This window comes from Manis pentadactyla, chromosome 10, assembly GCF_030020395.1.
Source record: "Manis pentadactyla isolate mManPen7 chromosome 10, mManPen7.hap1, whole genome shotgun sequence".
Classification (NCBI taxonomy): Eukaryota; Metazoa; Chordata; class Mammalia; order Pholidota; family Manidae; genus Manis; species Manis pentadactyla.
This window is the reverse complement of record NC_080028.1, coordinates 51,906,813-51,931,169: the sequence shown is the minus strand read 5'-3', so window position 1 is coordinate 51,931,169 and position 24,357 is coordinate 51,906,813. Positions and strand designations below refer to the sequence as shown.

Below are 24,357 nucleotides of genomic sequence, written 5' to 3'. Positions count from 1 at the left end.
GTGATAATGTGTAGCTATGTATTACTTCTTTGGTTAATGGTCTTCTGATCCAGACTGTTCTTGTTAATATGAGATCAAGAAGGCAGATAAAATCACAGGAGTTACCTGCTTTACAGGCAAGCTAATTCCAGCTATTTCTATATCTGTGATTCATTCATTAGTTTGTCAATTAAAAATTACTCTAGCACTTACCTTTCCTTATTTTTTCTTTTTTGTTGAATAACACTGGGAAGAGAGGGGAAGGGAGAGAAAACTAGAACCCAGCCCTACTCAAAGGCATACTATATCCATCAGATTTTTTTTGTTTTTTAAATACAAAATAGTCAGCATTGAACTAATAGAGATTAGGAGTCATGAGCACTAGGTCATTTGATATGTGAGCATTAGGACAGGTGTGCTATCTCTGCCTTGCTTTGTCAGTTAGAGGAACCACCAAGAAATTCTTTGGCTCTGACTGTTCTTTGCCAAAAAATTAGAAAATTAAACTTGTCTAAAGTTCTGTCTCAATTACAATAATGACAATATCAATTATGTGTCAGGCTTTTTATACATAGTATCTGAATTAATGATCACAACAATTAAATTCTATAATCTCTGCTTTATAGATGAGATTATGGAGGTACAAGGTAGTTACATGATTTATCTCAGTTAACCTTATGTAAAAAGAAAGAATAAACAGATAAGTGATTGGATCTGAGGTCTGTCTGGCTCCAAAGGTTGAAAATTTTACTATAACAAGCCACAGAACTTTGCAAAATAATAGATATTTATATAAATGTTGAAATGAATGATATTTCTCTAATTTTACTTGAGTGCATGAAGTTTTACTTTCATATGGTAGTGGAGGTCTCTTGATGAGACAGTTCATGTTAGATTATTCAAATTCTTTCCTGTCACAGTGTCTGGTTCCCAGTAGGCACCAAATATCCTGAGAATGGAAGAACTAGCTCTCATTAGCAAAGGAATAATCCATTCTCCTCTCCCCAATCTATTGGATAATAGTTGTATTATAGCTATACACTAAGTACACCTTGAAAAGCATAAAAAGGGAGTGCATATTTATTATCAGAAAATAATCCCAAATGAAGCTCATCATCATCAAAATATATTCATTAGCAGAACTTTGAGGTGACCCAGAATCAGACCGTATTTAAAAAAAAAACAACAAGTGATTTACTAATCACAAGCTATTCACATTTTAAGTGAATGTTAGAGTATATACTGTGAAGTCAGAGAAGCCAAGTTTCCAAACCCAGCAGTGTGACCTTAGGTAAATCCCACAGCTTCCTCTTAAGAATGGAAAAAATATTGCTATTTCTAAAATAAAGATTAGAAATAATATCGTTAAGTTATTGGCAAAATAAGCCCTCAGTAATTGGCATTTATTATGGCAGGAAACAAAGGAGGTGTCCTCTTTAGCTTGCTATGTAAATAAAGTGAGTTTTTGGATAAATTGGAAACATTTGAATTGTATTATCAGACTAAGTTGGTCAAGATGTTCCATGAATAACTGGCTGGGAAAACACATAAACAATGAGTTACATTTTCCAGTTTTATTTATTTATTTTTTTCCCACATGTCTTTCAACACCTGTATTTCTTTGCAAAATGAATTCGATGACTTTTTTGAAACATTTTGCTATGGAAATAGCTCCAAACAAACATATCTGTACGGTATCAGCTGGAAAGAAGCTGAATAATGTTAGTGAAGTTATCCAGAAACACATGAACAGATATACCTGGACTGACCTTAGACACAAATGAACTCACTCTAAACATCTAAACATACACAATTGTTATCTAACCAAATATCATTACCTTTTCCTTTGATCTCTTTGGAACGCCACAAAGGCACTATTGTAACATTACTGTGGTCTCCACTTATTAACTTAGTGCTGTAACCTGGCTGCTTTATAACTGGCATTAAAATTACAGAATCAAAACCGTGAGTATGCAAATGCAAATTATTCAGGTTAAAAGAAATTCAGCTGGGAAACACAGGGACTCAAATCCCCTTACTAATTTTAACTTCATATATCTCCCAATTTTAAAATAATAGGAAGATCCCAAGAGTAATAATTATATGCAGCAGCCAACAAGTTTAGAGTAATAGCAAAAGTCTTTTTGTTCATTATTTTAAACTAGTTTGTAAATATATAAAGGAATTTTTTTTAAATTTCAGGTTTTCCTTCTATGTTTTGATTCTTACATTTGGTTTAATCAATAGGTGTAAATTTATATTGTCAAATCTAGGATTGTGTCTCTACAATAGGGATGATTCTACCTTCCCTACACCTTTAGCCAGAGGAGCCTGAGGAAGGACACCATTACCTGATTCCGTTTGGTCTGCAGGTGAGGGTACTCAGTAAGACTCTGTCACGGTTTTGTTCCACAGGTAGTACACAGTTATTAATAGGTTAGGCACTACAATTGAATACCTGGATTCAGATGCAATTTACTAATTAATCTATTCATTCAGCAACTATTTATAGGTCAGACACTATTTTGGACAGAAGGGATTAGATAGTAAAGAAAACAGAGAAGTCCCTACCCTCATAGTTTTTAATATTCTAGTAGGAGGACACAGATAAAAGAAGTAGAAGATAAAGAACCGTGACTGTGATGTGGAGAAGGTATTGTCTGCCAGCTTACTAGATAAATTTACTAGTTCTATTACCTTTGGAAAGTAGTTGAATATGTCTAAGTAACTGTAAAAGGTAGATAATATTACAAAATTCATAGGGCTGAAGTGAAACAGTATCCATAAAGTGCTGAATTCAGTGGCTGGTACACAGTGAGTTCTCAAAATAATCTAAGCCAATAAATGAGGCAATCTAAGCTCAACTTGGCAAAGACTATTTACAAAGAACCCACAGCTAAAATACTTTATAGTGAGGAACTCAAAGCTTTCCCTCTAAGATCAGATACAAGACAAGCATGTCCCCTGTCAGCATTCCTTTTCAAGATTGAACTGAAAGTCCTTCCTAATGCAATAAGGCAAGAAAAGGAAATAAAAGGCATACAGATTGGAAAGGGAGACATAAAACTGTCTCTGTTCACAGATGACATGACGTTCTAGGTAAAGTTCAAAAGAACTGACCCAAAACTCTTGGAACTAATAAGCAATTATAACAAAGTTGCAGGATGAAAGATTAACATACAAAAGTCAATTGTTTTCCCATAAACCAAGAATGAACAAGTAGAACTTGAAATAAAAAACACAGTACTATTTAAATTAGAACCTTCCCCCAAAAATGAAATATTTAGGTATAAATCTAACAATATACATAGCAATCATAACAGTGACCCAAATCATACATAGATATGAGAAAATGACAAAACTGATGAATGAAATTAAAGAAAAACTAAGTGGGGAGATAGTTCATGTTCTGGATAGGAAGACACAGTATTGTCAGGATGCCAGTTCTTTTTAACTTAATCTATAGATTCAATGAAACAGCAATAAAAAAACCAGAAAACTATTTTATGGATATTGACAACCTTACTCAGGTTTCTGAAGAGATGTAAAATACCCAGAATAACCAACACAATATTGAAGAATAAAGTTGAAGAACTGTTGCTACCTGACTTTAAGACCTACTATAAGGCTATAGTAATCAAGGCAGTGTGGTATTGGCAAAAGAAAGACTAATGGAACAGCAAAAATCTAGAAATAGATGTCCATAAATATGGTGAACTTATCTTTGACAAAGGCATAAAAGCAATACAATGGAGCATTCTTCAATAAATGGTCTTAGAACAACTGGGCATCTGCCTACAAAAATGAATCTAGACACACATACTTTCGAAAATTAACTGAAAATGGATCATAGACCTAAATGTAAAAGATAAAAGTATAAAACCTCTGGAAGATAACATAGGAGAAAATCTAGATGACCATGCATATAGTGAGGCCTTTTTAGATACAAAACCCAGCACAGACCATGAAAGACATGGCGAAAATAATTGACAAGCTGTACTTCATTAAAACTAAGTACTTCTTCTCTGTGAAAGACAATATCAAGAGAAATAGAAGACAGGCACTGACTGGAAGAAAATACTTGCAAAAGACACATCTACTAAAGTACTGTTACCCAAAATATCTAAACAGCTCTTACAACACAACAAAAAGACAAATGGCCTGAATCAAAAATGAGCCAAAATCTTGACAGAGACCTCAACAAAGATGATATGCAAGTGACAAAAGAAAGAATTAAAACATGTCATGTTCCACATCATATGTCATCAGGGAAATACAAATTAAAACAATAGTGAGATCTTACTTCTTACCTATTAGAATGGCCAAAATCTGGAACACTGACATCTCCAAATGCTTGTGAGGATACGGAGCAGCAGGAAGTCCCACTCATGCTGGAGGGAATGCAAAATGCTGCAGTCACTTTGGAACACATTTTGGTGATTTTTTACAGAACTATACATACTCCTTCCATAAGTCCCAGTAATTGTGCTCTTTGATATTTACCCAAGAGAGCTGAAAATTAATGTCCACACAAAATGCCTATTGCAGCTTTATTCATAATTACTCAAACTTGGAAGCAATCAAGATATCCTTCAGTAAGTTAATGTATGAATTAACTTTGGTACATCCAGGCATTGGAATATTATTCACTACTAAAAGGAAATGAGCTATAAAGCTATTAAAAGACATACAGGAAACTTAAGTACACATTACTAAGTGGAAGAACCAGTCTGAATGGGCTACATATTGTATGATTCTACCTGTACAGTGTTCTAGAAAACACAAAACTTGGAGATCATAAAAAAGATCAGAGGTTGTCAGGAGCTTGGGAGGAGGGAAAGATGAATAGGCAGAACACAGAGTAATTTTAAGGCAGTGAAGACACATTTTATGTTACTGTCATGATAGACATATGTCATTATACACTTATCTAAATTCATAAAATCTAGAAAAGCAAGAGTGAACCCCAATATGAGCTATGACTTTAGGTGATTGTGATGTATTAGTATAGGTTCATAGGTTGTAACAGATGTACCACTCCAGGGAAAAATGTTGGTAATGGGGGAGGTTATACATATGTTGGGACAGATGATAAAAGGGAAATCTCTGAGCTTCTTTTCAATTTTATTATAGATCTAAAACTGCTCTCAAAAAAGTCTTTAAAAAACTAAGCCATTGTTTTCATTGGTAATTAAATTTGTTAATTAAACTTAAGTTTTATTCTTTCTACTATTTATATTTTTTCCACAAATTAAGGTAATAATAATTATTTAGTATCTCAAGCACTGTAATAGGTGTTGCTGAGTATGTAATCTCATATGAGATTAAATTCTCTAAGGTAGATTTCTTAAATAACTATTGCTCACTAAGAATAAAAGACTATATGACCAAGGATCTTGGTTTTAGTCACAGCACCCCCAAATTTATTATTTTTGCCAGTTAAACCAGGAACCTATCCAAGCCTCAGTTTGCACACCTCTAAAATAGGGACAATTAAGACCTCAATTATATGTAGATATTTGAGAGCTTATCGTGAACTGTTAACTTTGAATAAATAAATGTAAGATGGTATTGTGTTACTTGAATTGATAATGTATATTTTCCTCAAAATGCCCTCAAAGTGGCATCTGAAAGAGTTAACATACTGTAGGAAATAACCTCTTTCCAATATCTTACAGGATGACTATGTAGGCAGAAAAACCAAGTGCAGTTATTCTAAGAATTGAAATTTAATGTGCTTTGACTATGTAGGTAAGGGTCCTGAAAATTAGCTAATACTGCCAGAGTAGTCAATTTTCCTTCTGTATGCCACCTATCGAGATCAAGCCTAACTCTTTACAGAGGGACTGTATTTTCTACTGGCGAATGTTACTTTTTTGCAAACCAAGGAAAGAACACTAGTAATACTGATAATGATAATAAACAACTGCTATAATATGAATAGCCAACACTTACACATAACTTCTTCATGTGAGGCACTATTCTTAGCACTTTACATTATTTTACTTACACTCCCTTTGGGTCAGTAGTCAAAAGTTATGATCTGCCACTGTCTGGGTTGATATTACAACGGAATTGACATTATTCATTCATGAAATGAATATTTATAGAGGGTCTTAACATGTGACAGACTTCTATTTGAACACTGAAGATAGACATTCCCACAGTGCCTCATGCCCCAGTCATATTTGATTCTATGAAAACATTAGCTGCTGTATTCCTCAGTCTTCCACATATTCTCATCTACAAATTAGTTTGTTCTATTTCTCTGCTTCCCTGTAATCCTCCTCTTTCCCCTGTGTGACTGGGACTTTTTATACATGGTAAATAAACAAACTTACATTCGCAAAGTCTCCAGAGGATTCTCTCTTTTTTTCCAAACTTAACTGAACTTGACTCAACTTTACAGCTGATCTTGTCTGTAGCCCCTCTGCGGGTAGGATGTGCATGCTGGGAGAGGCCACAGATCCCAGGGGCAGGTGTAGGATCACCATTTTTCTTAGCATCCTATTGCCTTCAGACATTTTTGTTGTTGTTAGAAACAATCCTCTTTATTTCGAGGTTGTATCATCTGGTTCAATTCAATGCAAACTGGATTTTTTAAATAAAAGCTGATAACTTAGTAGATGTATATCCGTATCAGCTCATTTTATTTTTATATACATTCAGATAGAAAATTATCAGCCATGTAAATTATTTTTCCCTTTTAAAACCTTATTAGACAAAATAATTGTAACTGAGTGCAGTAGACAGTAGCACAGTCAGAAGACCATATCAATAAGCTTATGCCAAAGACAAAACAATTCACATACCCCACAGACAGAAATTACTAGCCAGCAATATTTTTCTTATGAAGAAAGTTTCCTGCTTAATGAAAATTAGTTTTAAAATGTAATCAATAATTGTTAAAGATTAACAAGCCTAAAGTCAAATGAAGGGTCATTGGAAGAATAAATGATAGGTACTTGGACTCTTGCTATCAGGTGCACATGGCAAGCAGGAAAAATAATGAGACTATTTTGTCCTGTAGTAAATTCGTAACTCCTAATCACACTCCCTTCTGTTTGGTTTCCATCTCTGAGCACAGAGTCAGCACATGGCTCTCCACACTACTGGCAGCATCAATGTCCCTAACACAGAACATATGACCACCCCTTGGGAGTTTCCTTACCACCACAGCAGTTAGCAAGCCTCAGATAATGATTTAAAAAAGAAGAGGAAAAGAAAAGAAAGAGAGAAAGAAGAGGCAAATATTAGCTCCAGAAAAAACTATTTTAACTCTCTTCTTGCAATTTTAATTTCTGAGCTCAAATCCCTTTTCTACTCTCTTATTTTGATTTCCTTAATTGAATTCACATTTATTGAAAAATTTATTCTTTGTAAAATAGTGGTAAGTGGTATGTGATGTATTGCTAAGGGGGAGGAGCAAGGTAGCAAGCTACAGGACAGAATAATGATCCCCAAACTACTAATTTTTGAACATCATGGAGAATGTCTCTTTCATTCACCAACATATCTAACATCCAACAAACATCCATCATGGTGCCTGGCCCACTGATGGAACTTAGACAGGATAACTCAGACAGGGGCCACAGATTTAGTGACATGCTACCCACTGATCTGAAAGCCCTAGAAATAAGTAACAAAGTGAGCAATTATATACTTATAAGGCTAAAACATGCCCTGGGCTGGTGAACTGAGGGCAATGTAGCCAGCAGTTCTGGTATTACTGCACTTGTGGGTGAGAAGGACATTTACAGAGTTCCTTCCAGCTGTGAGGAAGGCCCTCCTGTATACCATGGGCTGGCTGCTGCTTGCTTCAGAGGCAGTCTCCTGAATGCAGTCAGGAAGGAGAATCTGGGCTCATAAGCATACACATCAGTACATTATTACCTCCAAATCTGTCATGTCTGCATCCTCCTGGAGAATTTAATCCCAAAATATTTGCATTAATTTCCACAAATTAGTTCCTGATTTGACAATTTTCACAGTAGCTATTTTTGTCCCCTGGTGATCTCAGAAATGACTAGGGAGGCTTAAGTTATGTATTTTGAGACAATGTGGATCTAAGATTTTTCTATTTACATGGTGGAGAGGATTTAAAATTGGTGGCCTCCATCCAACTTCCTACTTGTTCTTCTGGATGGATGATGGATAATTTTTTAAAATTCTTAACAACTCTGTTTTTTTCTTACCTGCATTGTTACATCTTAGAATATCCATCTTTCTATATAATTCTTAGGGGATTTTCTGAAGCTGCACTAAATTTACACTATAAATGAGATGTTTCTAAGAAGGCTACAGGTTGCTATGGTGGTACACATTTAATCAGTATGTCTGTCTCTTAGATCATAATTCTAAGAAGGTACTGCATGAATTATATGTTAATCTAACCTGGGATCAGAATGTTTAGAGTTACTGTGAAGTAAAGTCACACCAGCTGTTTATTATTAGTTCTTTTTGTTGAGGTGTTGAGAGGAGTTGGATTTTTGTCTGTTTTATAATTTTTAGAAAAAACAAAATTGAAGAGTAAATACTAGTCCTGTCCTGTTTACACAGCTATGCTTATTTTACAACACTGCATCTAAAGAGGTATTTTCCAATATATTCAAAATTAAACAATTCACTGTATAATATTTTATAGTTTTCAGTTTGCTATTTTTTTGAACTGTTATTTATAGTCGACTGAAGTAGACCATATACAAATTGTATACTTGTCTAATGGATAACTTTAGAAGCTATACTTAGTTCTATCCCTAAAATTATTGCCTAAATTGACATTTAAAATATATGTAGTTCATATACAGGTATCTCTTTGTCCCTCTTCAAATAGCTATACAGCTCAGGGTTAAAGGAGAAAACTTAAAATGTGAAGAGTACACGTAAGCTCAGGAGTTTTCTGATAAACAAATCTACCTTGATTATAGAAGAGGAATAAGCACTTACAGTATACCACACACTATTGTTAGTGTTTTATACTGGTTGTTTCATTTAAACCGTACAGTGATACTTAGTAGTAGGTACTTCTGTGATGTTCATTCTACAACACCAAAATGGCCACAAGCATATAAATAAATCTTACTCGTGATTGCTCAGGACTTCTCATCTCTAATAATTATTATTTCCACTGTCCTTCAACAACCCACTCCCCTAGCTGTACCCATGACCTTTTTATCAATAATAACTTCCAAAAGCTCAAATTCAAATATGCCATTTTTTGACTACCATATCTAATTCTAACTCACCTACTCTGATTCTCCAATTTCAACAAGTCTGTATTAGAACAGTGCAGAGATGAGCATGGCCTTGTGCCAGGCTAATACACAAATTATAGTGTTTCATATTTTTCTGTTCATGTGCTGGACAATTTAGTTTGGAAGTGCAGCAACTCTACAAATTGATATATAGATTTATTGTAATTATAATCAAAACACCAAATAGTTACTTTCTTTTTTTAGAAACTTAAAAGCAAATTCCAAAATTTGTGTGGAAATACAAAGGGCCAAATATATCTAAGACAGCTTAAATAAAAAGATTAAGGTTATAGATCTACAATTATTGAGAATAATTATATAAAGATAGAGTAATTAAGAGCAGGTAGTATTTGTGAAAGCAAGTTGTTTATGGACAAAGATAGGAATGTACCAGAATAGAAGCTCAGAAGCTCAGAAACAGACCCACACAAACATGAATATTTGATTTTGAGCAATGGGAGTTCTATAAAACATTGAGGGGAATAGTCTTTTCAATAAATATCTTTCGAAAAAGCGGTTATCTGTAAGTAAAACATGATATTAAATGAACCCTTTTCCCAATACACACACATGCACACACAGTCATATGAATTGTAGACCAATGTGAAAAGTACAAATAAAAGTTCTAGGATATAATTTAGTAGTCTCTCAATATAATCTTTAGGAGTCTGGGGTAGGGAGTGATTTATTAAGCAAGAAACAAAAAGAATTATGCAAAAACAGAAAGACTAATAAATGGACTACATTAAAATTAAGAACTCATCCTCATCAAAGGATAGTACTTAAAGAGTAAAAAAGGTGGCCTAAAGATAAAAAGATGTTTGCAAGACATGACCAACAAAATCTCATATTCAGACTATATTAAAAATTCTTAAAATGCAATAAGAAAAAGGCAAAAAAAATGAAGAAAATGGGCAAAAATCTTAAAAAGCACTTAAAAAATGCTTGATTTACTAGGAATAAGAGAAATAAATGCAACCTGCAATCACAATATTAGATATAACTCATCACCATTGGCAAAAATCCCACAGGGTGATAATACCAAGTGTTAGCAAGGACACAGATCGATGGGGATTTTCACAATTTCCTGGTGGGTGTATAAGCTCTTAAGATCACTTTGGATAATAATCAACCATATCTAGTAGATCTGAAAGACAGACATGTGGCACAGACTGTTTCATGCCTAGGCATAAACCCCATAGAAATGCTTGCTTATGTTCAACTGGATAAATGTGCTGGAAGGTTCCTAGTACATAATTCAAAACTGCAAACAACTCAAATGTCCAGCAACTGTAAAATAAACAAATTATAGTAAATTCATATGTAGAACACTAAATAATGAAAATAAACTATAAACTACTAATGAGTATAGAAACAATTATGAGTCTTAAAAACATAATGTTAAAGGAAAGAAGCCAAAACAGTAAGAAAGTACTATAATTTCATATACATACATTTAACACTTTTTTACTCATGAATATACATATAGGTAGCAAAACTCTAAAGTTAAGAAGGGAAGCAAATACTAAAATACTATAAAATTCAGGGTAGTTGTTAATGCAGGAAGTAGAGGAGTTTATGGCCAGCAAGACCTGTGTAGGAAGCTTCTGGGGATCTGCCATGTTCCATGTCTTGATCTGAGTGGGGTTACAGGGTGCTTAGGTGTTTCTCCTCGGTCAGTTTGCTAAAGTGGACTGGGTGTTTATGTTATCTTTGTTACATATTAGTAAAAAAGTAGGAAGTAATTATATTAAAACAGTTGTAGAAGCAGATACCACATTTTAATGTCTGAAGACAACTCTTTGAAGAAAAGGTTGAAATATTACCTTAGGGCAACAACTTGAAAGAATAAGAAGGATGAAGGCGAAGATGTTCCAACACTGGTAAGATTTGAACATATTTATAAATTAATGAAAGCAAAAAATGTAAAATTGTGAGCCACATACAAAGAGAAAGAGAGTTGCAACTTGGACCTAGAGAAGAAGAAAGCAGCCTGGATCAGTCAGGGTGCCACCTGGATGCAGATGGTTGTCCAAGAGGGTTTACTGGAAAGGGACGGAGCATCCCCAGGGTGGACAGGACTAAAGGAACAAGGACTGGTGAGGCACCTAGGGGCCTGTAACAGGAGGCCCTCCCCACCTTTTGGTCTGAGGTGGGAAGGGAGGGAATAAATGCCTTAGCCGAAGCCAAGTGAGAGGTGAAGAAGAGGAAAAGGGGTTACCCATGGGAGTCAGAACCCACACGCAGCCCCGGCTAACACTTCAGAGCAGTGGGAAAGGGGCCTGGGCGGAGGGCATGGATGGGGAAAGAAATTGCCTGATATTTTCTTCCCTCCATCCTCTCATTTCCTCTCACTTCTTGCCACTGTCCAAACCCAGATGAAAACCAGAGGGCAGGAGTGCCTAAGTGACGCCCTTGGAAGAGGCTAGTCTTCTGTGACTCAAGGCAGAGCAGAGAAACGAAGAGAAATCCTGTAGGGATGCGAAGGAACAAGTGTAGAATAATCTGCCAGGACAGTTATTAATAGAAGCAGCTTAGTTCAGAAAGGACACTTGTCCTTAGGCAAGAGGAAATACAGAACCTCATAGATGATAATTCAGAGACAATTTTGGTGGAAGGGGAGGACAGGTAAGAGAACTCTTGTCTGATGACCTTAATCCCACTAAAGTCAATGCAGGGGTTGTCTGCCAATAGGGAAGAAAAACAGAGACAGGTCAGGCCATTGAGAAGATTAGAGGAAACATACAATTACTTTGGTGGGAAATTTAGTAGGGAGTGGGTTAGGTATGGGTCCAAGAACTGCTGAGTTGCATTGAAGACAATTGAATTTTTCATATGATAGTGGTTTCTGTATTTCAGTGTTTAAACAAATATTAATCAAAACCACTTACAAAGAGTGAAAATAACTTTCCTTTATTTAATTGCTTCTAAGGCAAAAAAAAGTCCTGAGAGCAAGAATTGTCGTATTCCTGCCTGTTCCCATACCTCTCCTCCCTCACCCACATTACAGACACCAAACACATGTGCATGCTTGTGTACGCACACACACACATTATCTAACACAATATACTTACATAAATTGGCACTTGAAAATTTCCTAATCAGGATAGGTATTTCTTACTTTAATGTATTATAATTAACCTAATAGAAAAGTATACATATAGAGTGTTACTTGATTAAGTCCTGGGTTTTAATCCTAGTTCCACTATGTAATTTTGAGAAATGCGATGGTCTAAGTGTTTGTTTCTCCCCAAAAGCCATATGTTGAAATGTTAGTGCCCAGTGTGATGGTAGTAGAAGGTGGGGCCTTTGGGAAGTGCTTAGCCATATGGGCGATGCCCTCATGAAAGGATTAGTGACTTATAAATGTGGCTCCAGAGAGGACCTGTGTGAGGACATAGCAAGAAGGTGCCAGCTATGAATCAGGAAGAGGGTACTCATTCAGGAGTCAACCATGCTGCTTACTTCCCAGCTTACAGAACTGTGAGCAATAAATTTATTGTTTATAAGCCATCCAGTGGTATTTCGGTATAGCAGTTCCAAAGGACAAAGACAGGAAGTCAGGCACATATTTTCTTTAAGCTTGAATTCAGTATGCATTTACTTATATGGAGCCATTCTAGGGAAGGCTCTATGAAAGATGGTTTAGCCAGTTGGTTATTTTTAGGAAAATCAAAAGTATATGTGGCAAAATATATCAGTGAGTTCAGGAATATTTTACTCACCTGTGCTTTTCTCTGTTCATCTGTTCTCTGCCTTTAACAGTAAAGGTAGTATTAAAGCAAGAAGATATTACCCACAAATTACATGGTACAATAAATTTTTCTAACCTGTTATTGGGAAATAGTTCGGTTTTCTTTCAAAGCAAAATGTTTTAGAGAAGACATTCATAATCATAGCTTCTGAAATAATTGGTAATCATTCCCCAAAATACCAACTGAAATGTGCTCTACTTCACCTCTGTTTGTTAACAATGAAAACATCAAGTCAAATTAAGCCAACAGTTTTAGTCAGAAGGTAAAGATGAACAAGAATTTTTTCAAGATTCAGATATACCAACACCAAGAATACAGCAGTAGTTGAAATGGATATTCATCAAATATTACTAGTAAAATTTGTATCTAAAGAATAGGTTTCAAGACAGAGTCAGAAGAATGTGCAGTTCTGAGTGATATCTCTATCTCTATCTACCTATCTATCTATCTATCTATCTATCTATCTATCTATCTATCTATCTATCTATCTATCTATCTGTCTATCTATCTATCATCTATCCACTCCCTGGAAATTGGGATATAATTTTAAGAGGAGGGATAAGCTCAGAGGCTATATTCTTACAAAGGAGATTCTCTATCCAGAGTTCAAGTGTGCACCATGCCTTTCCTGAGGAACAAATGTGTGCTAGGCAAGCTGTCAGGCACTGAGGAGAGTGCCAGCAGGTGGGGCAGAGGTGGGGCCATAGGAACACCCCTAACTCCACGACCTGTCTTATTCAGAAATGGTTCATCGCCTTTGGTAATGGCAGAGGCAGAATCCACAGTTCTCTTTGAATCATCCGTTTATTAATACCTGCCAATCAGAGTCATAATCAGTTATTAGACATCTCTATGAATAGCTCCAGGGTAGTGAAAACCAGAGTTGGATGTCCTTGAGATGCTGGCTGACAAGTTTCTCCATTAGAAATTATGTAAAGCAGTAATATCCTTCCAAATGAGCAGCTCTAAAGAGAAAAGGATCAGTCCTTTGAACTGTGTACCACTTAAACATGGGGAATAGTGGTGGGAATACCAGGGGACAAGGATTGGACAGGAGGACAAATACCATCCTTTGATTTTAGGCTGTATTATAACAGTTTCTGGATAATGGGAAAGCCATTTGAGAATCAGGAGATGTATCTATTATCTCATCTGACACAATTTATCAGTGCAGAATGTGATATGGGCCCTTTGGCATGGAAGTGTAAATATACTGAAATATATTTTCAAGTAATGTGTGCATGACAGACCTCTCCAATCAGCTTCTTTATCTGCAAGCTTGATTGAATAAAGGGGTAGGGCTGGATCAGGAATAGGCAGGGTGGTATCCACTACTTGATAATATTTTTGACAATGAAAGGTGCTAGGTAGCATCAGAATGCCATTAACCCCCACTTACTAATCTCAGGTGTGTTATTTGTCCATTCTTTGTCTAATCTCTCATTTAAAAATTGAAACAGAAATTAAGTTACCTTTAGCTCTAACAGACTGTGGAACAATGATTGTTTAAGGTAAACAAAATATGACTGGATCCTACATATGATCGTTTAGGCATACTTTTTATGTGACCAACCATAACAGACAAAAGATCTCTTCTGCCACAGGGTGTTTATTATTATCAATATTATTAACAGCTTTCAAAATTACCAGAGTTTGAGCTCTCTACAATATAGCTTTGACTAATTAGTTGATATAGTGATAAGATTTGAAGTAAGAGCATAACTATGGTTTACCTAAGCTAAAGTCTTTTATTATTATTTGTTTGAGTGATTCTTAATCTTCACAGATGAAGCACATCATAAGGAATCCAGGAAATTGATTCAAAACCATGTCCATTGGCTATTGTCAAGATCGCAGAACTTTTAAGCCACACACTTTTATCTTGTTTAATTTTAACTTTTTAATCATTGTCGTAAAATGCATATAACATAAAATTTACCATTTTAGCCATTCTAAAATGTACAACTGAGTGGCATTAAGAACCCTCACAATGTTGTGCAACTGCCACCATCACCTAGTTCCAGAACTACTTCATTACCACGAATGGAAACACTACCCATTAGCAGTCACTCCTTATTTTCCCCTTCTCCTGGCCCTTGTCAATCACTAATCTTTCTGTCTCTGTGGATTTGCTTATTATGGATGTTTCGTATATATTAGATCACATAAGATAAAGTCTGACTTAGCAAGTTTCCAAGGCTCATCTATGTTATAGCAGAGATCAATGCTTCATTCATTTATTATGCCTGAATAATATTCCTCCCTTTATATATATATACCACCCTTTACTTTCCTATTCATCAGGTGATGGACATTTGGGTTATTTCCATTCTTGTAACTATTGTGAATAATATTGTTATAAACACTTATATATAAGTTTTTAGTTATTTTGGATAAGTACTTGAGACTGTAATTGTAGGCATATGTCTAACTCTGTTTAACTTACTGAGATATTGCCAAACTGTTAATCAATAGCAGCTGTACCATTTTATATTCAGTACATGTAATTTTAAATATAATTTTCAAGACACTCCTATAAGTTAGATAAAATTATTATATTAATAAGAAGACCGTGGGCTTGAGAAGTTAGGTAACTTGCCCCAGGCCACCACCTATAATCTTTTGGTTCCCTGACCAAACTTGGGGCTCAAGTTCATTTTGAAGGAAGGAAGTATCATTGAGACTAAAATGGGGACACCAAGATAAATGTTGTCATTCTAGACCTCCTGGCCTCAGAGGCACACTGTTGTACTAAAGATAATAGAATCTGCAGGCTGCAGTACAGTACTCCCTAGGAATTCCCACTTACAGAATTCCAGAAGTCTCTGAGTACCACTTGCGTACACTTCTTTTATGTACATTTCCTCACCTCCAGCTTTATAAATAAATGTTAAACACCCTTCAGTACATTAAAAAACTGCCTTAGTTCAATTTCAGGTGCCACAGAGCTCATGGAAATACATCTAATCTTATTGGGAAGAATTAAAAAGCTGTCTTATTCCTTGTATAATACATAAAACTACTGTGATCATAGGAGGTTAGGGGAATATGATCACATGGACATGATGATTTCTAGGGCATTGAGCATTCCTGAGGAATAACATGCAGAGAATTTCTGAAAGCCAGATATTACAGAAGAATTGTTTTAGTAAAGTGATGTGAAGGGGTGTGTACAAATACTGTTGCTAAAAGTACATATTTAGTATTTGAACACACAACACATTATGTCAGCTGATTATTTGCCCTGTCTCCTATTTTAACAGTTACTCCAAATAACCTAGCACTGCCTTAGGCCCTCCACAGACGTTACCTGATTTCATATGCACATACATAGGAGACATCATCACAAAACATTCATATGAATATAAATACATGTAGGTATGTATGCATTCATTTCATGGTGGAAACCCATAAAAATTAAAAGTATTAACAAAACACGAACACATTTGCAACTTAAATGTTGTATTATTTTATGAATAAGCAAATAGATGAAAATGTGGTCTTGCTCTAGCTATGTCTAAATTTTACTTGGTATTGAATTTTCCTAAAATAATCATTTGCACTTGTTTTAGATGAAAGCAATGGTTTCTTCTGTGGTTTTAAGACAGAGCTTTGGGAAAGTGGTGGGGAAAATGGAATAGTTGTAATGTTTGATGCTGCATCATGCGGATAATACTTTTCTGAAAATAGCACCTGGCTTTGCGAGTTACTTGATGTAACTGCAAAACAAAAACATTAAAAAACAACAACGCTGGATATCACTGAACAAAACAAGTAGTGCTAGTTTGGCTTCCTGGGAATGTGGCATTCCCACTGATCTCCTCATAGGATATTTCTGTACTAAGTTTACATAATCAAGCCCACTGTTAACCAGTTTTAGAGGGAAATTAGTCCCATCCGATGAACGGATTACTGTTCATGGCAGTCTATGCTGAAGTGTATTCATGCATGTTTTCCTTTATTACATGTGATTCACTGGATATATTATAGACTTGTTTACTACAGAGAAAAAAAAGTTACTTGTGAAGTTGCCTTTAGAAAAATCCAGATGACGATCAGTAATGAAAAGACTTAATTACATTTCTCAGGATTCCTCACCCCAGCAGGATCACATATGCAGGAACACAGTATCAAACATGAAAACTCTGCAGCCATCACACATATCAAGTGAGCTTACAGACTTCCCCAGAAATCTTAACAGGCAGTGGTAAAATATTTCTGAATGCCACACTAAGTTACGGCATGGTAGGGAAAGAAAGCATTGTTTTGTATTGTTAGGGCCCAGAAATTTTCAGTGGAAATGCAACAATTAAATGTTTGAATTTCTTTTCATTTCTTCAACATGGACATTCTGAATATACCTTTGTTTTTAAACTAACTACATGAATTGTCATTTATTTTCAGAAGTAATCATATTTAATGGAATGGGAAAGATAAAGAATATGTTTTGAATACTCCCAGTGCCATCTATTGGCCATTAAATTTGTTGTTTCGATGCTAAACCAAGACATACAGATACTGTTAGGTGAGGAGGAAGACATTTCACACATTCAAGATAAAAACACATCCAATTGGATGTTTGGAGGGTTATATGATGTATTATAATGCGCCTCTGGATTCTTATATGTAGTATTTCAGATCAGATAATATACTTCATATACAAATATTTTAAGTATTAACTCTAGACTCACAAGGATCCAGTAAATTATATTTAATACCATCTCATATTTTACTTATGTCACAAACAAAACTAATGACTCCTCTTGATATAATAAATAATTTTCTACAACTCTGGTAGCTTTTACAATGTTAATGTTAATCTTCCTTTTTGTCATTGTAATCATAAAGGAAGCTATTTCATGTCACAAAAATGGCTCGATCAATAGCATTTTCTCTTCTTTCAAGGATCAGAAATGAACAGAGAAAAGATTGTGAAGTAGATTTTTAAAGATGTCTTTTCTAAAGCTCCCTTTTTACATGTGTATTAAAATTGTTGAATTAGATAATTTGAGCATTCACATTAAAGGACATGCAATTAATTAATCTCAGGTAAAATTGTTTTCTCATTCAATTTTGCAAGCACAGCTAATTGAATAATGGGAGAGGTAAGCCTAGGAAAAAGAAAGGCATTTTTTAAAAATTTGGGTCTCTCTTCCTGCTTCTCATATGAGTACTTTCATGCATTTATGATTGGTAAATGTCCTCACTGAGAGTGACAGAGACAGAGAGGGGAGAGAGGGAGGAACACAAGGACAAACTGGGAGTCTGGATGTTCCTGAAAATAATCTGATATTCTCATGGTTTAGTGAGTTGTTAAAATTTCTCCCATTTTGATCTCTAATCCACCTCACCATTTGGTTTTAAATTTGTATGCAGTTTTTGACTTTATATTTTTTAGATAACACTTCCCTTTAATGCACATTTCCACTTGTTTCTGCCATATTAATTAATGATGGAGTGCTTATTACAAAACTTGAAAAGGTTTTATAGTGAAGTGATATATACATCCGAAGTCATAAATGAGAAATTTAATGTTTAATTTTCCAAAATGTGACTATTGTTAGTTTTCTCAGCCATCTTTTTTTTTTTTATTCCTATGGCGATACTTCAGTTTAACCAAAGAAATAAAGTCTGCACAGCACCCTAAGGATCTCACAGGTGACATAACTTCTGTAGATCTAAGTGTATTTGGAAATGGATCTCCATTTTCCAATATTTCTTCCATTCAAATAGATTGCTTTCATATATGGAAGATAGATAAAATAGTATTTTCCATTGTCAATGCCACCAATTCCTCAGGAGGGTTAGCTGGGTAAGGAAACATACAAAACAGCCTGTGAGAGTGTTTAGATTCTTGGCTCCTGTCCATGATTTAGAAATGTTGTGACTGATCCTCATTTTCTGTTTCCCTCCAAGAATACCTCTTATGTGAACAAAGGTCTTTTTTATTTTATAGTCTATTCAATATTCAGATAACATGTGAATAAAAGTGAGCTTCTATGTGCTTGAAAATAAACGGAACGCTTAAAATCAAACCCCAAAATAAAAACACAAGAGAAGAGGTCTTTTCTATCTTAAAACAATGTGTGTTTTTTTATGTAATGACTTCATTAGTCATGGCTTACATTGGCCCTTAAAGGCGGTCAGTCATTCTCCAGAGAATTGGTTTACTGCCTGGTAAGATCATGCCATCCTTGAAGATAAAACTCGCGGTTTGAGATGATTCAGCAATGTCCAGAAACTTGCCTGCATTTGGTCCATTAAAAATTAATATAGCTCAGAATATTATGGGAGTTCTCATTAATGGATTGCTGTTTAAGTGCTGTTTGTATACATACCTTGACAAGAAAGTAAGTATGTATGTTGGGATCAATTTAGATAAGAAAACTAAGAGAAATTAAAAGAGAGAATCTAGTTGAATTAATTTTTTGTACAAATGAGAAAAGATACATGGGCTAATATATGTATCTTTTGTAGTTTACAACATAGGCCTGCTCAGTATTTTACATCAATATCTCTACATTTTCTAGTCAAATGGAAACCTATTGAAGATCACCTCTGTAATTCCTGCAGGGAACCAAGTAGCTACAGCAGCACAAACTTTGTTCCCTCTATCGATATGTAATGATTAAGAGTCTGAGCTCTGGAAACAGACTGTGGGTTTAAATCCCCACTCTGATACTTACCTCCTCTAAAAACTTGGGCAAATTACATAAATCTCCAAACCTCAGTTTCTTTATGTTAAGATAAAAATAATACCTCCTAGAACTGAGGAGAGGTCATATACAATAGTACCTTTACTGTGCTTGTAATAGGGGCTGGCGCAGAGAGTACATATCTGACAAACTTAAGCCATTATGCAAGATGCAAAGTTATTTGGTTTTAAAAAAATAATGTATTTAAAGGAGAAAAAAGAGTGGGACACAATCAAACAATTGGATCCTAGCCTGCCAAAAGCTTTCCTTTCAGCTTCTTGATTCTCAATTGAGAAGGACACAAGCACATTGGTATTCAGCTTCTTGCCATAGCATGAAGACTGGTGCAGTAAATGAGTAGGACTGGCACCAAACCTCTAACCAGCACCCTATGCAGTCAGGATAAAGATATTCACGGAATGCACAGGTGTCCCGTGTCACAGTAACCTATGACACCAGCATTTGTCCTCCTGTGACCCTTTTATCCACAGCAGCGGTGGCACCCTTTACCACAGCAAGGGCATCTCTCCGGAAGACCCTCTCCTGCCAACACTCACACTCCAGTCCCCACTGCAGTGACCATCAGGTCCCACTTCACATAGACACACATCATGAAGAATTTAACTTTATTTTTCTACAACGCACTTTGAATAGCAAAAATGGAGAGCCACCCACTGAGAGAGAGGGGTCCAGAGACAGAGAATGGTTGGATGGGAATTTAGTCTGAAATTCAGGGTCTGAAAATGAGAGGAGGGAGAAAAGTAAGACAGTCCTAACCGCAGGACAACCAGAGCACAGGAGGGGAGGGAAGAAGAGAAGAAGCAGGAGGAGGGCAGGGAGGATGGGGCAGGGATGGAGCTGAGAAGAAGCTTCTCGGGAAGGCCAGACGCCGATGCACGGAGACAGCATGTTTTGTTCTGCCTGACAGCACTTTCCCTTCTACTGTTTATCCTTGCTTTTGTGCCACACATAGGTTTCAGTGTTTTCACTGAAATATTTTACCTCACAACTGTACATGGTAGTAGATACTATTAGAATTACCATTTTATAGGTGAGGAAACTTGGGCACAGAAATAGATAACCAACTGGAAGAAATACACACTGGTGTTTCCCTTTCCTTACAGGTACTGAGGTAATCACCTTTGATCACCCTCAAGAGATTTTATGCTACTGAAGGAACCGCAATCTCTCCTATTTAAGCCCACCCTTGCCTATTAAACTTTGTAGTCAAGCACCTCAGGAAACCAAATTCCTCTGCTCTGATATTGCATAGCATGATCGATTACTTGGTCTTGATTAATCAATTCATTAAAATGCAACCATTATACATATACACAATGGAATATTATTCAGCCATAAGAAGAAAACAAATCCTACCATTTGCAACAACATGGATGGAGCTAGAGGGTATTATGCTCAGTGAAATAAGCCAGGCAGAGAAAGACAAGTACCAAATGATTTCACTCATCTGTGGAGTATAAGAACAAAGCAAAAACAAAAGGAACAAAACAGCAGCAGAATCACAGAACCCAAGAATGGACTAACAGTTACCAAAGGGAAAGGGATTGGGGGGTGGGTTGGAAGGGAGGGAGGGGCATTACAATTAGCACACGTAATGTAGTGGGGGGGCGCATAGGGAGGGCTGTACAACACAGAGAAGACAAGTAGTGACTCTATAGCATCTTACTGTGCTGATGGACAGTGACTGTAATGGGGTATGTGGTGGGGACTTGATAATGGAGAGAATCTAGTAACCACAGTGTTGCTCATGTGATTGTATATTAATGATACCAAAAAAAATTGCAACCATTAGACATTTAAAATATTTATGAGAGCATTGAAATTAACTTCTTTCTGTTTCAAGTAAGAGGCATGAGATGTAGTGTGCTTATGATTAAAAGAGTTTTAAAATAGTGTCTTTCTAAGGAATATTTAAAAATTTAGCCCTTTCCTTATTTTAGGCCAAATACATCATATCCCCATCTTTCTAACTGTCACTATATGTGGCTAAGTTAACCACTATACCTACCATTGAAATTAATGATCAGCTGAAACACACTGCAGTAAACAAATCTCAAACTTGAAAACTAAACTATTTTGGAATTGCAATTCTGATAATATTTTCAATGCTTTTCCATTATATAGTATTTCAATAGCATTTAGAATATGAAATGAGTTTTTTATTTTTTTTAATTGACTTTCTCAATCCTGCTGCAGAGAAAGTAGGAGTTATGCATTGTGTGATTACAATTAGGTACCAGTTGAATATTTTAAACCACATTTTGTGCACAATAGTTTCAAACTGGTTATTATTAAAAGATAAGGATATTAAAATTTATGTGCTAAATTCTAAACTTAGAGATTATATTGTTAACCTGAGACTATATTGTTATAATTGGTATGCAGATTTGGGGGATAAACAATCTAATGATATAAAAATAGAATAAACTGAAGTCTAAAACTTTAGCACAGTAAGAATTTCCTTGAGTGTAGCTTTAGCTCCGTGATGCTGAAGTAAGGTTACAAAATATTTTTGAAGGTATACATTATATATTTGCCCTGGTAGAATTATGACTAATTAATAATATGAAAAGGAAAAGAGAGGAAAGGGAAGAGGAAGAAGAGAAAAAGGGAGAAGAATTACTTTTAGCTTTCATAGACTTTTTAAGATACGTTACCTCCTAAAAATCCTATGAAATTGATATTTCTGCTTTATAGATAAGGAAACTGAGGCCCAGTTTTTAAATGAGTTACCTAATATATGTCATATATATGTATATGTACATCTTATATATGTATTTGAAACATCAGATCGGTATTGGAGGACACCATTATTTTCAATACCTCTTAAAATACTCATGTGTGTGTGTGCATTTGTGTTTGCTAAATCACTTCAGCATCCTTGCATAATCATTTTGCCATATGCTCCCAGAGTGAAATAAAAATAATGTCTATTTCCAACAGCTCGTGCTTTATAATCATTTTATAACATTTAGAAAGTTTAACTAGAAACGTTTGCTCTTGGGCTAAATTCGAATGATTTATGATAACGTCCTTCGCAAAAGATGCATCGTTATTGTGATTAATCTCACCTGGTGACAGTGCCATCGGACAACTACAACATCAGGCGAGAAAGAAACAAAACCAGTAACTCTATTTAGCAGATTTCGTGAGGATGCTTGTTCAAGTTCTGCAAAATTCATATTAAAATACAGCCACATGGTATTAAACACTGTTTATTGCCTGTTGAAAACCTCAGACTAAAAACAAATCAGTCATTTTCCATTTCTATTGCATACACGTGTTTATATTCACCAACCACTTGAGATAAAACTGATATTTGAGGGAAAACCATTCTCATCGGTGCTGTTCCTGGAACCAGTCTTTGTCTATGATTTTCAGGTAGCTCTTCTTTTCCTATTTGGAAAACATATTTTTCAGTAAACATGGTGTCATAATACATTCTCCATAACTCCGGACCCTGGTCCCTAGATGAGATGGTGTTGCCAAATGTTAGGTTTTCTATTTCCATTCTTAATCTATTATATACCAACAAACTTGGTTTTATAGCATCATTTGATTTACTCTGATTTAAAACTCAAGTTGGAGTTCCGTAAAACATTTAGTTCTTCTATTTCAAGAAGACCAAGAAGCTATCTTGTTTCAAATAAACTGCCTTAACTTTAGTATCCCCATCTCTGTCTGTTCTGAACTGCACAGCTATAGGAAGGATTCTTCCTCTCCACGGCATGATTGGCACATGTCTGTTATCCACTTAAGTATGGTTGCATGTTATTCACCATCCTCATTGGAAGGTACGCTCACTGACACAGGGGTCTAATCTGATTTATTGACTTCTCAAAACCTAGCTAGATATTTCTAGTCGGTAAATAACTATCAAAAGAGTATCATAATGGTCAGTGGCAGAATGCTTACTTTGCTATGCACTTTACTTACGTTACCTTATTCAAATCTTGTGGCAATCCATGAAATAAAATCTATCACCATCCTCACTTTAGTAATGAGGAAACTCAAACAGTGAGAAGGATGATGTCACAAGTCTCTCATAAGATTGGTGTGGTGGTGGAGCCAGAACTCAGTCCCAAGCATTCGGATTGGAGAGTCAATGCCTTAAAGCACTGCCCCACAACCCTGTTGTGCTTGAGGGAGTTTTTGCTTCAAAGAATTCATGTTTCTTAATTACCAAGATTGTCTCCATGGATTTTATCAATTACATCTGATATAAAATTACATTGTCAACTAATGTGTTTTATTTGTTGTGTATGATGCTTAATTTTATGTGACATTTTGACTGGGGCACAGGTTACCCAGATAGCTAGTAAAACATTATATGAGGGTGTGCTGTGGGGATGTTTCTGGAAGAGATTAGCATCTGATTGCACAGACTGAGTAAAGAAGATCTATGCCTCACCCAGTCCATGGAGGATCCAAATGGATTGAAAAGGCAGAAGAATGGTGAATTCTCTCTCTCTTCCAACTTGGGACATCATCTCCTGCTCTCGGACTTTGGAGGTCATGGTTCTTAAGGCAGTACAGCCCCCTGGTCCTCAGCCATTAGCCTCAGACTAGGGATTATGCCTTCAGCTCCCCTAATTCTTAGGCCTCTGGACTTGGACTGAATTACACCATAGGCTCTTCTGGTTCTCCAGCTTG

At 35.7% G+C, this 24,357-nt stretch overlaps 1 long non-coding RNA gene across 1 annotated transcript in view; it reads left to right on the top strand.

Moving 5' to 3' along the window:
* The window catches only part of LOC130679091 (uncharacterized), a 73,236-nt gene extending 49,351 nt beyond the window's left edge, over positions 1 to 23,885 (top strand). The window contains exon 3 of the long non-coding RNA XR_008992057.1: positions 23,703 to 23,885. This is a non-coding gene — a long non-coding RNA (uncharacterized LOC130679091). The remainder of the gene's footprint in view (positions 1 to 23,702) is intronic.
* Positions 23,886 to 24,357: the final 472 nt, after the last annotated feature.